Below are 8,920 nucleotides of genomic sequence, written 5' to 3' on the forward strand. Positions count from 1 at the left end.
GTGAAGAGTGTATGTGTGTGTGTGCGTGTGTGCGTGTGTGCGTGTGTGTGTGCGTGTGTGAGTATGTGTGTGTGTCCGTTCGGCTTGCAGAGATAAGAACACGGCCAAGGCAAGAAGGCTCTGCCTGTCGTTAGAGGCGACTAATAGGTAGGAGTCGAGAGGTGGAGAGTGTGTGCGTGTGAGTGTGCGTGTGCGTGTGCGTGTGTGCGTGTGTGTGTCTGCGTGTAAGCGTGCGTGTGTGTGTGAGTGTGTGTGTATGTCCGTTCGGCTTGCAGAGATAAGAACATGGCTGTGGCAAGAAGGCCCTGCCTGTTGTAAGGGGCGACTAATAGGTAGGAGTCGAGAGGTGAAGAGTGTATGTGTGTGTGCGTGTGTGCGTGTGTGTGCGCGTGTGTAAGTATGTGTGTGTGTCCGTTCGGCTTGCAGAGATAAGAATACGTCCGTGGCAAGAAGTCCCTGAATGTCGTAAGAGGCGACTAATGGGTAGGAGTCGAGAGGTTAAGAGTGTATGTGTGTGTGTGTGTGAGTGTGTGTGTGTGCGTTCGGCTCGCAGAGATAAGAACACGGCCGTGGCAAGAAGGCCCTGCCTGTCGTAAGAGGCGACTAATGGGTAGGAGTCGAGAGGTGAAGAGTGTATGTGTGTGTGTGTGTGCGTGTGTGTGTGCGTGTGTGAGTATGTTTGTGTGTCCGTTCGGCTTGCAGAGATAAGAACACGGCCGAGGCAAGAAGGCCCTGCCTGTCGTAAGAGGCGACTAATAGGTAGGAGTCGAGAGGTGAAGAGTGTATATGTGTGTGTGTGCCTGTGTGCGTGTGTGTGTGTGTGCGTGTGTGAGTATGTGTGTGTGTCCGTTCGGCTTGCAGAGATAAGAACACGGCCGTGGCAAGAAGACCCTGCCTTTCGTAAGAGGCGACTAATGTGTAGGAGTCGAAAGGTGAAGAGTGTATGTGTGTGTGTGTGCCTGTGTGCGTGTGTATGCGTGTGTGAGTGTGTGTGTATGTGTGTGTGTCCGTTTGGCTTGCAGAGATAAGAATACGGCCGAGGCAAGAAGGATCTGCCTCTTGTAAGGGGCGACTAATAAGTAGGAGTCGGGAGGTGAAGACTGTATGTGTGTGTGTGCGTGTGTGCGTGTGTGTGTGTGCGTGTGTGAGTGTGTGTGTGTGTTAGTTCGGCTTGCAGAAATAAGAACACGACCGAGGCAAGAAGGCCCTGCCTATCGTAAGAGGCGACTAATAGGTAGGAGTCGACAGGTGAAGAATGTATGTGTGTGTGCGTGTGTGCGTGTTTGTGTGTGTGTGAGTGTATGTGTGTGTGCGTGTGTGCGTGCGTGTGTGTGTGTGTTTGTGAGTTTGTGTGTGTGTATGTGTGTGTGTCCCTTCGACTCGCAGAGATAAGAAAACAGCCGTGGCAAGAAGGCCATGCAAATTGTAGTACGGGGCGACTAATGGGTAGGAGTCGAGAGGTGAAGAGTGGGCGACTAATAAGTAGGAGTCGAGAGTTGAAGAGTGTATGTGTGTGTGCGTGTGTGCGTGTGTGTGTGCGTGTGTGCGTGTGTGTGTGCGTGTGTGTGCGTGTGTGCGTGCGTGTGTGTGTTAATGTGTGTGTCCGTTTGGCTCGCAGAGATAAGAACACGGCCGTGACAAGAAGGCCCTGCCTGTCGTAAGAGGCGACTAATGCGTAGAAGTCGAGAGGTGAAGAGTGTATTTGTGTGTGTGTGTGTGTGTGTGTGTGTGTGTGTGTGCGTGTGTGTGTGTGTCAGTGTGTGTGTCCGTTCGGCTCACAGAGATAAGAACTCGGCCATGGCAAGAAGGCCCTGCCTGTCTTAAGAGGCGACTAATGGGTAGGAGTCGACAGGTGAAGAATATATATGTGTGTGTGAGTGTATGAGTGTGTGCGTGTGTGCGTGCGTGTGTGCGTGTGTCGGCGTGCGTGTGTGCGTGTATGTGTGTGCGCGTGCGTGTGCGTGTGCGTGTGCCTGTGTGCGTGTGTGCCTGTGTGCGTGTAAGTGTGTGTGTATGTGTGTGTGTGTGTGTGTGTGAGTGTATGTGTGTGCGGTAGGCTCGCAGAGATAAGAACACGACCGAGGCAAGAAGGCCCTACCTAACGTAAGAGGCGACTAATGGGTAGGAGTCGAGAGGTGAAGAATATATATGTGTGTGTGAGTGTATGAGTGTGTGCGTGTGTGCGTGCGTGTGTGCGTGTGTGTGTGAGTGTGTGTGTGTGTATTTGTGTGTGTCCCTTCGCTCGCAGAGATAAGAAAACAGCGGTGGCAAGAAGGCCATGCCTGTCGTAAGAGGCGACTAATGGATAGGAGTCAAGAGGTGGAGAGTGTGTGCGTGTGCGTGTGCGTGTGTGAGTATGTGTGTGTGTCCGTTCGGGTTGCAGAGATAAGAACATGGCCGTGGCAAGAAGGCCCTGCCTGTCGTAAGAGGCGACTAATGGGTAGGAGTCGAGAGGTAAAGAGTGTATGTGTGTGTGTGTGCGTGTGTGCGTGTGTGTGTGCGTGTGTGAGTGTGTGTGTATGTGTGTGTGTCCGTGAGGCTTGCAGAGATAAGAATACGGCCAAGGCAAGAAGACCCTGCCTGTTGTAAGGGGCGACTAATAGGTAGGAGTCAAGAGGTGAAGAGTGTATGTGTGTGTGTGCCTGTGTGCGTGTGTGTGCGTGTGTGAGTGTGTGTGTATGTGTGTGTGTCCGTTTGGCATGCAGAGATAAGAATACGGCCGAGGCAAGAAAGATCTGCCTCTTGTAAGGGGCGACTAATAAGTAGGAGTCGGGAGGTGAAGAGTGTTTGTGTGTGTGTGCGTGTGTGCGTGTGTGTGTGCGTGTGTGAGTGTGTGTATGTGTGTGTGTCCGTGAGGCTTGCAGAGATAAGAATACGGCCAAGGCAAGAAGACCCTGCCTGTTGTAAGGGGCGACTAATAAGTAGGAGTCGAGAGGTGAAGAGTGTATGTGTGTGTGTGCCTGTGTGCGTGTGTGTGCGTGTGTGAGTGTGTGTGTATGTGTGTGTGTCCGTTTGGCTTGCAGAGATAAGAACATGGCCGTGGCAAGAAGGCCCTGCCTGTCGTAAGAGGCGACTAATGGGTAGGAGTCGAGAGGTAAAGAGTGTATGTGTGTGTGTGTGCGTGTGTGCGTGTGTGTGTGCGTGTGTGAGTGTGTGTGTATGTGTGTGCGTCCGTGAGGCTTGCAGAGATAAGAATACGGCCAAGGCAAGAAGACCCTGCCTGTTGTAAGGGGCGACTAATAAGTAGGAGTCGAGAGGTGAAGAGTGTACGTGTGTGTGTGTGCCTGTGTGCGTGTGTGTGTGTGTGCGTGTGTGAGTATGTGTGTATGTCCGTTCGGCTTGCAGAGATAAGAACACGGCCGTGGCAAGAAGGCCCTGCCTTTCGTAAGAGGCGACTAATGGGTAGGAGTCGAAAGGTGAAGAGTGTATGTGTGTGTGTGCCTGTGTGCGTGTGTGTGCATGTGTGAGTGTGTGTGTATGTGTGTGTGTCCGTTTGGCTTGCAGAGATAAGAATACGGCCGAGGCAAGAAAGATCTGCCTCTTGTAAGGGGCGACTAATAAGTAGGAGTCGGAAGGTGAAGAGTGTTTGTGTGTGTGTGCGTGTGTGCGTGTGTGTGTGCGTGTGTGAGTATGTGTGTGTGTTAGTTCGGCTTGCAGAAATAAGAACACGACCGAGGCAAGAAGGCCCTGCCTATCGTAAGAGGCGACTAATAGGTAGGAGTCGACAGGTGAAGAATGTATGTGTGTGTGCGTGTGTGCGTGCGTGTGTGTGTGTGTTTGTGAGTGTGTGTGTGTGTATGTGTGTGTGTCCCTTCGGCTCGCAGAGATAAGAAAACAGCCGTGGCAAGAAGGCCATGCAAATCGTACGGGGCGACTAATGGGTAGGAGTCGAGAGGTGAAGAGTGGGCGACTAATAAGTAGGAGTCGAGAGGTGAAGAGTGAATGTGTGTGCGTGTGTGCGTGCGTGTATGAGTGTGTGTGTGAATGTGTGTGTGTGTGTGTCAGTGTGTGTGTGTCCGGTCGCCTCGCAGAGATGAGAACACGGCCGTGGCATGAAGGCCCTGCCTGTCGTAAGAGGCGACTAATGGGTAGGAGTCGAGAGGTGAAGAGTGTTTGTGTGTGTGAGTGCGTGTGTGCGTGTGTGTGCATGTGTAAGTGTGTGTGTATGTGTGTGTGTCTGTTTGGCTTGCAGAGATAAGAATACGGCCGAGGCAAGAAGGCCTTGCCTTTTGTAAGGGGCGACTAATAAGTAGGAGTCGAGAGGTGAAGAGTGTATGTGTGTGTGCCTGTGTGCGTGTATTTGTGTGTGCGTGTGTGTGTGTGTGCGTGTGTGTGTGTGTGTCCGTTCGGCTTGCAGAGATAAAAATACGGCCGAGGCAAGAAGGACATGCCTCTTGTAATGGGCGACTAATAAGTGGGAGTTGAGAGGTGAAGAGTGTATGTGTGTGTGTGCGTGTGTGCGTGTGTGTGCGTGTGTGAGTATGTGTGTGTGTTAGTTCGGCTTGCAGAGATAAGAACACGGCCGTGGCAAGAAGGCCCTGCCTGTCGTAAGAGGCGACTAATGGGTAGGAGTCGAGAGGTGAAGCGTGTATGTGTGTGTGTGTGTGTCTGTGCAAGTGTGTGTGTGTGTCCGTTCGGCTCGCAGAGATAAGAATACGTCCGTGGCAAGAAGGCCCTGCCTGTCTTAAGAGGCGACTAATGGATAGGAGTCGAGAGGTAAAGAGTATATGTGTGTGTGCATGTGTGCGTGTGTGTGCATGTGTAAGTGTGTGTGTATGTGTGTGTGTGTGTTTGGCTTGCAGAGATTAGAATACTCCCAAGGCAAGAAGGCCCTGCCTCTTGTAATGGGCGACTAATAAGTAGGAGTCGAGGGGTGAAGAGTGTATGTGTGTGTGTGCGTGTGTGCGTGTGTGTGCGTGTGTAAGTATGTGTGTGTGTTAGTTCGGCTTGCAGAGATAAGAACACGGCCGTGGCAAGAAGGCCCTGCCTGTCGTAAGAGGCGACTAATGGGTAGAAGTCGAGAGGTAAAGAGTGTATGTGTGGTGTGCGTGTGTGCGTGTGTGTGCGTGTGTAAGCGTGTATGTATGTGTGTGTGTTAGTTTGGCTTGCAGAAATAAGAACACGACCGAGGCAAGAAGGCCCTGCCTATCGTAAGAGGCGACTAATAGGTAGGAGTCGAGAGGTGAAGAGTGTATGTGTGTGTGTGTGCGTGTGTGCGTGTGTGTGTGCGTGTGTGAGTATGTGTGTGTGTCCGTTCGGCTTGCAGAGATAAGAACACGGCCAAGGCAAGAAGGCTCTGCCTGTCGTTAGAGGCGACTAATAGGTAGGAGTTGAGAGGTGGAGAGTGTGTGCGTGTGCGTGTGCGTGTGTGCGTGTGTGTGTCTGCGTGTAAGCGTGCGTGTGTGTGTGAGTGTGTGTGTATGTCCGTTCGGCTTGCAGAGATAAGAACATGGCTGTGGCAAGAAGGCCCTGCCTGTTGTAAGGGGCGACTAATAGGTAGGAGTCGAGAGGTGAAGAGTGTATGTGTGTGCGTGTGTGCGTGTGTGTGCGCGTGTGTAAGTATGTGTGTGTGTCCGTTCGGCTTGCAGAGATAAGAATACGTCCGTGGCAAGAAGTCCCTGAATGTCGTAAGAGGCGACTAATGGGTAGGAGTCGAGAGGTTAAGAGTGTATGTGTGTGTGTGTGTGTGAGTGTGTGTGTGTCCGTTCGGCCCGCAGAGATAAGAATACGTCCGTGGCAAGAAGGCCCTGCCTGTCTTAAGAGGCGACTAATGGATAGGAGTCGAGAGGTGGAGAGTGTGTGTGTGCGTGTGCGTGTGCGTGTGCGTGTGTGCGTGTGTGCCTGTGTGCGTGTAAGTGTGTGTGTGAGTGTGTGTGTGTGTGCGTTCGGCTCGCAGAGATAAGAACACGGCCGTGGCAAGAAGGCCCTGCCTGTCGTAAGAGGCGACTAATGGGTAGGAGTCGAGAGGTGAAGAGTGTATGTGTGTGTGTGTGTGTGTGCGTGTGTGTGTGCGTGTGTGAGTATGTTTGTGTGTCCGTTCGGCTTGCAGAGATAAGAACACGGCCGAGGCAAGAAGGCCCTGCCTGTCGTAAGAGGCGACTAATAGGTAGGAGTCGAGAGGTGAAGAATGTATGTGTGTGTGTGAGTGTATGAGTGTGTGTGTGTGAGTGTGTGTGTATGTGTGTGTGTCCCTTCGCTCGCAGAGATAAGAAAATAGCGGTGGCAAGAAGGCCATGCCTGTCGTAAGAGGCGACTAATGGATAGGAGTCAAGAGGTGGAGAGTGTGTGCGTGTGCGTGTGCGTGTGCATGTGCGTGTGCGTGTGCGTGTGTGTGTATGTGTGTGTGTCCGTTCGGGTTGCAGAGATAAGAGCACGGCCGTGGGAAGGAGTCCCTGCCTGTCGTAAGAGGTGACTAATAGGTAGGAGTCGAGAGGTGAAGAATATATATATGTGTGTGTGTATGTGTGTTTGTGCGTGTGTGAGTGTGTGTGTTGTAACGATAAGACTACCAAAGAGAATTGAAGTACTATTGTAAAACTAATACCTTAATCAACCATGGGAGCTTATCGTCTATACCTTGCCTAGCTCAGTATCTCAAGGGTGAGTTCGTCTTGTCTTAAACTAGGGATTGAGCCTGAGTTCTCAGTTGATAGCAAATAAGACAAATCTTAACCAAACATATTTATTTAAATGAATAAAAAACCAATAATTAACCCTGCCAAAGCTTAACAGTTAGTAAGTGTTACTTATTGCTTCGATGGGCTGCTTGTGTGTTCTAGCTGTTGGGTCCTCCAATGAGAATTTGTGGCTTCTGGAGAGCTGCAGTCACACGTGGCTGTATGTCCTGACTAAGTTTTGGTGTCCAATAAACCAATAAATTCAACAACTCCAATTAAGGTTTGATGTGTCCAACAAACCCAATAAAATATCCAGTAAACCAATAAAGTTTTGATATCTCCAATAAACTAAAAGGATAAGACACAACTTGCGTTAGAAACACATCAAAAAGAAAGGTTTAACTTCCTTGCCATCTTACAAAATTACACTTAAACAAATAGCGTATGGCAAGAATAAAATGAAATATGAATGTTACTACTTAGTTAAATTCTATTAAAGAGTCCTAATGCATATATCAGAAAAAAAATGTGCTTTCGAAAGAAAGTAAGGTTACATTGGAAATGCGGTCAGAATTATAGAATAAATATCACAATGTAAGTACTTACCCCAAGAGAATTTGTAGACCATAAAAATGAGTCTTATAATAATTTTTGCCTTCTTTTATAAATTTTAAAAAAAGCAAAAAATAATCCCACTACAGAAAAGTTGTTTTGACAGAAAGTGGGAGACTGAATAAGGTTAGCACAGATGTCATAGGATGTTGCTATAGATATCATGAAACTAGCTTGTCAGTCAACACGGAACAGAATAGTCTGCTGAACAAAAGTGAGAGGGCGAATATTTATTCTATGGGACAGAAAGAGAGAAAAAAAATAAAGACAGAAGAAGAAGAAAAAAACAGGGGGCGCCAACTATTTTTATAAATAAAAAAATAGTAAAAATTAAACTGAAGATAAAGAAATTAATAAATTAATAAAGAAATTAAAATGAAATATCATGAATGTGTTGCTTGTGTGAGTCCATTTCAAAAGGTGAAAGAAATAATAAGTTAGACTTACTCACAATCAATTTAATTTAACTAATCGGACGACCGGTTTCGCTTTCTATAATATGCAAAGCATCATCAGGTCACGATACAAAGTTAAAATGCTGAAAACAATAATCCCATATTAGGGTGTTGTCTAATAAAGATAAAAAACATAGGTAGGTGATATAAATTATATAAATTATAAATTATATAAATTACAGTAATTATGCCAATATAATTTATATCACCTACCTATGTTTTTTATCTTTATTAGACAACACCCTAATATGGGATTATTGTTTTCAGCATTTTAACTTTGTATCGTGACCTGATGATGCTTTGCATATTATAGAAAGCGAAACCGGTCGTCCGATTAGTTAAATTAAATTGATTGTGAGTAAGTCTAACTTATTATTTCTTTCACCTTTTTAAAATGAAATAATTATTAAAATATAAATGAATAGAGATGTGACGTTTATACCGATACAGTGTGTATGTATGTGTGTGTCCATTCGGCTGGCAGAGATTAGAATACGGCCGAGGCAAGTAGGCCATGCCTGTCGTAAGAGGCGACTAATGGGTAGGAGTCGAGAGGTGAAGAGTGTATTTGTGTGTGTGTGCGTGTGTGCGTGCGTGTGTGAGTGTGTGTGTATGTGTGTGTATGGGTGTGTGTGTCCGTTCGGTTTGCAGAGATAAGAATACGGCCGAGGCAAGAAGGCCTTGCCTTTTGTAAGGGGCGACTAATAAGTAGGAGACGAGAGGTGAAGAGTGTATGTGTGTGTACCTGTGTGCGTGTGTTTGTGTGTGCGTGTTTGTGTGTGTGCGTGTGTGTGTGTGTCCGTTCGGCTTGCAGAGATAAAAATACGGCCGAGGCAAGAAGGACATACCTCTTGTAATGGGCGACTAATAAGTAGGAGTCGAGAGTTGAAGAGTGTATGTGTGTGTGTGCGTGTGTGCATGTGTGTGCGTATGTGAGTATGTGTGTGTGTTAGTTCGGCTTGCAGAGATAAGAACACGGCCGTGGCAAGAAGGCCCTGCCTGTCGTAAGAGGCGACTAATGGGTAGGAGTCGAGAGGTGAAGCGTGTATGTGTGTGTGTGTGTGTGTGTCTGTGCAAGTGTGTGTGTGTGTCCGTTCGGCTCGCAGAGATAAGAATACGTCCGTGGCAAGAAGGCCCTGCCTGTCTTAAGAGGCGACTAATGGATAGGAGTCGAGAGGTGAAGAGTGTATCTGTGTGTGCGTGTGTGCGTGTGTGTGCATGTGTAAGTGTGTGTGT

The sequence above is a fragment of the Diabrotica undecimpunctata genome, unplaced genomic scaffold (assembly GCF_040954645.1).
Source record: "Diabrotica undecimpunctata isolate CICGRU unplaced genomic scaffold, icDiaUnde3 ctg00000568.1, whole genome shotgun sequence".
Taxonomy (NCBI): Eukaryota; Metazoa; Arthropoda; class Insecta; order Coleoptera; family Chrysomelidae; genus Diabrotica; species Diabrotica undecimpunctata.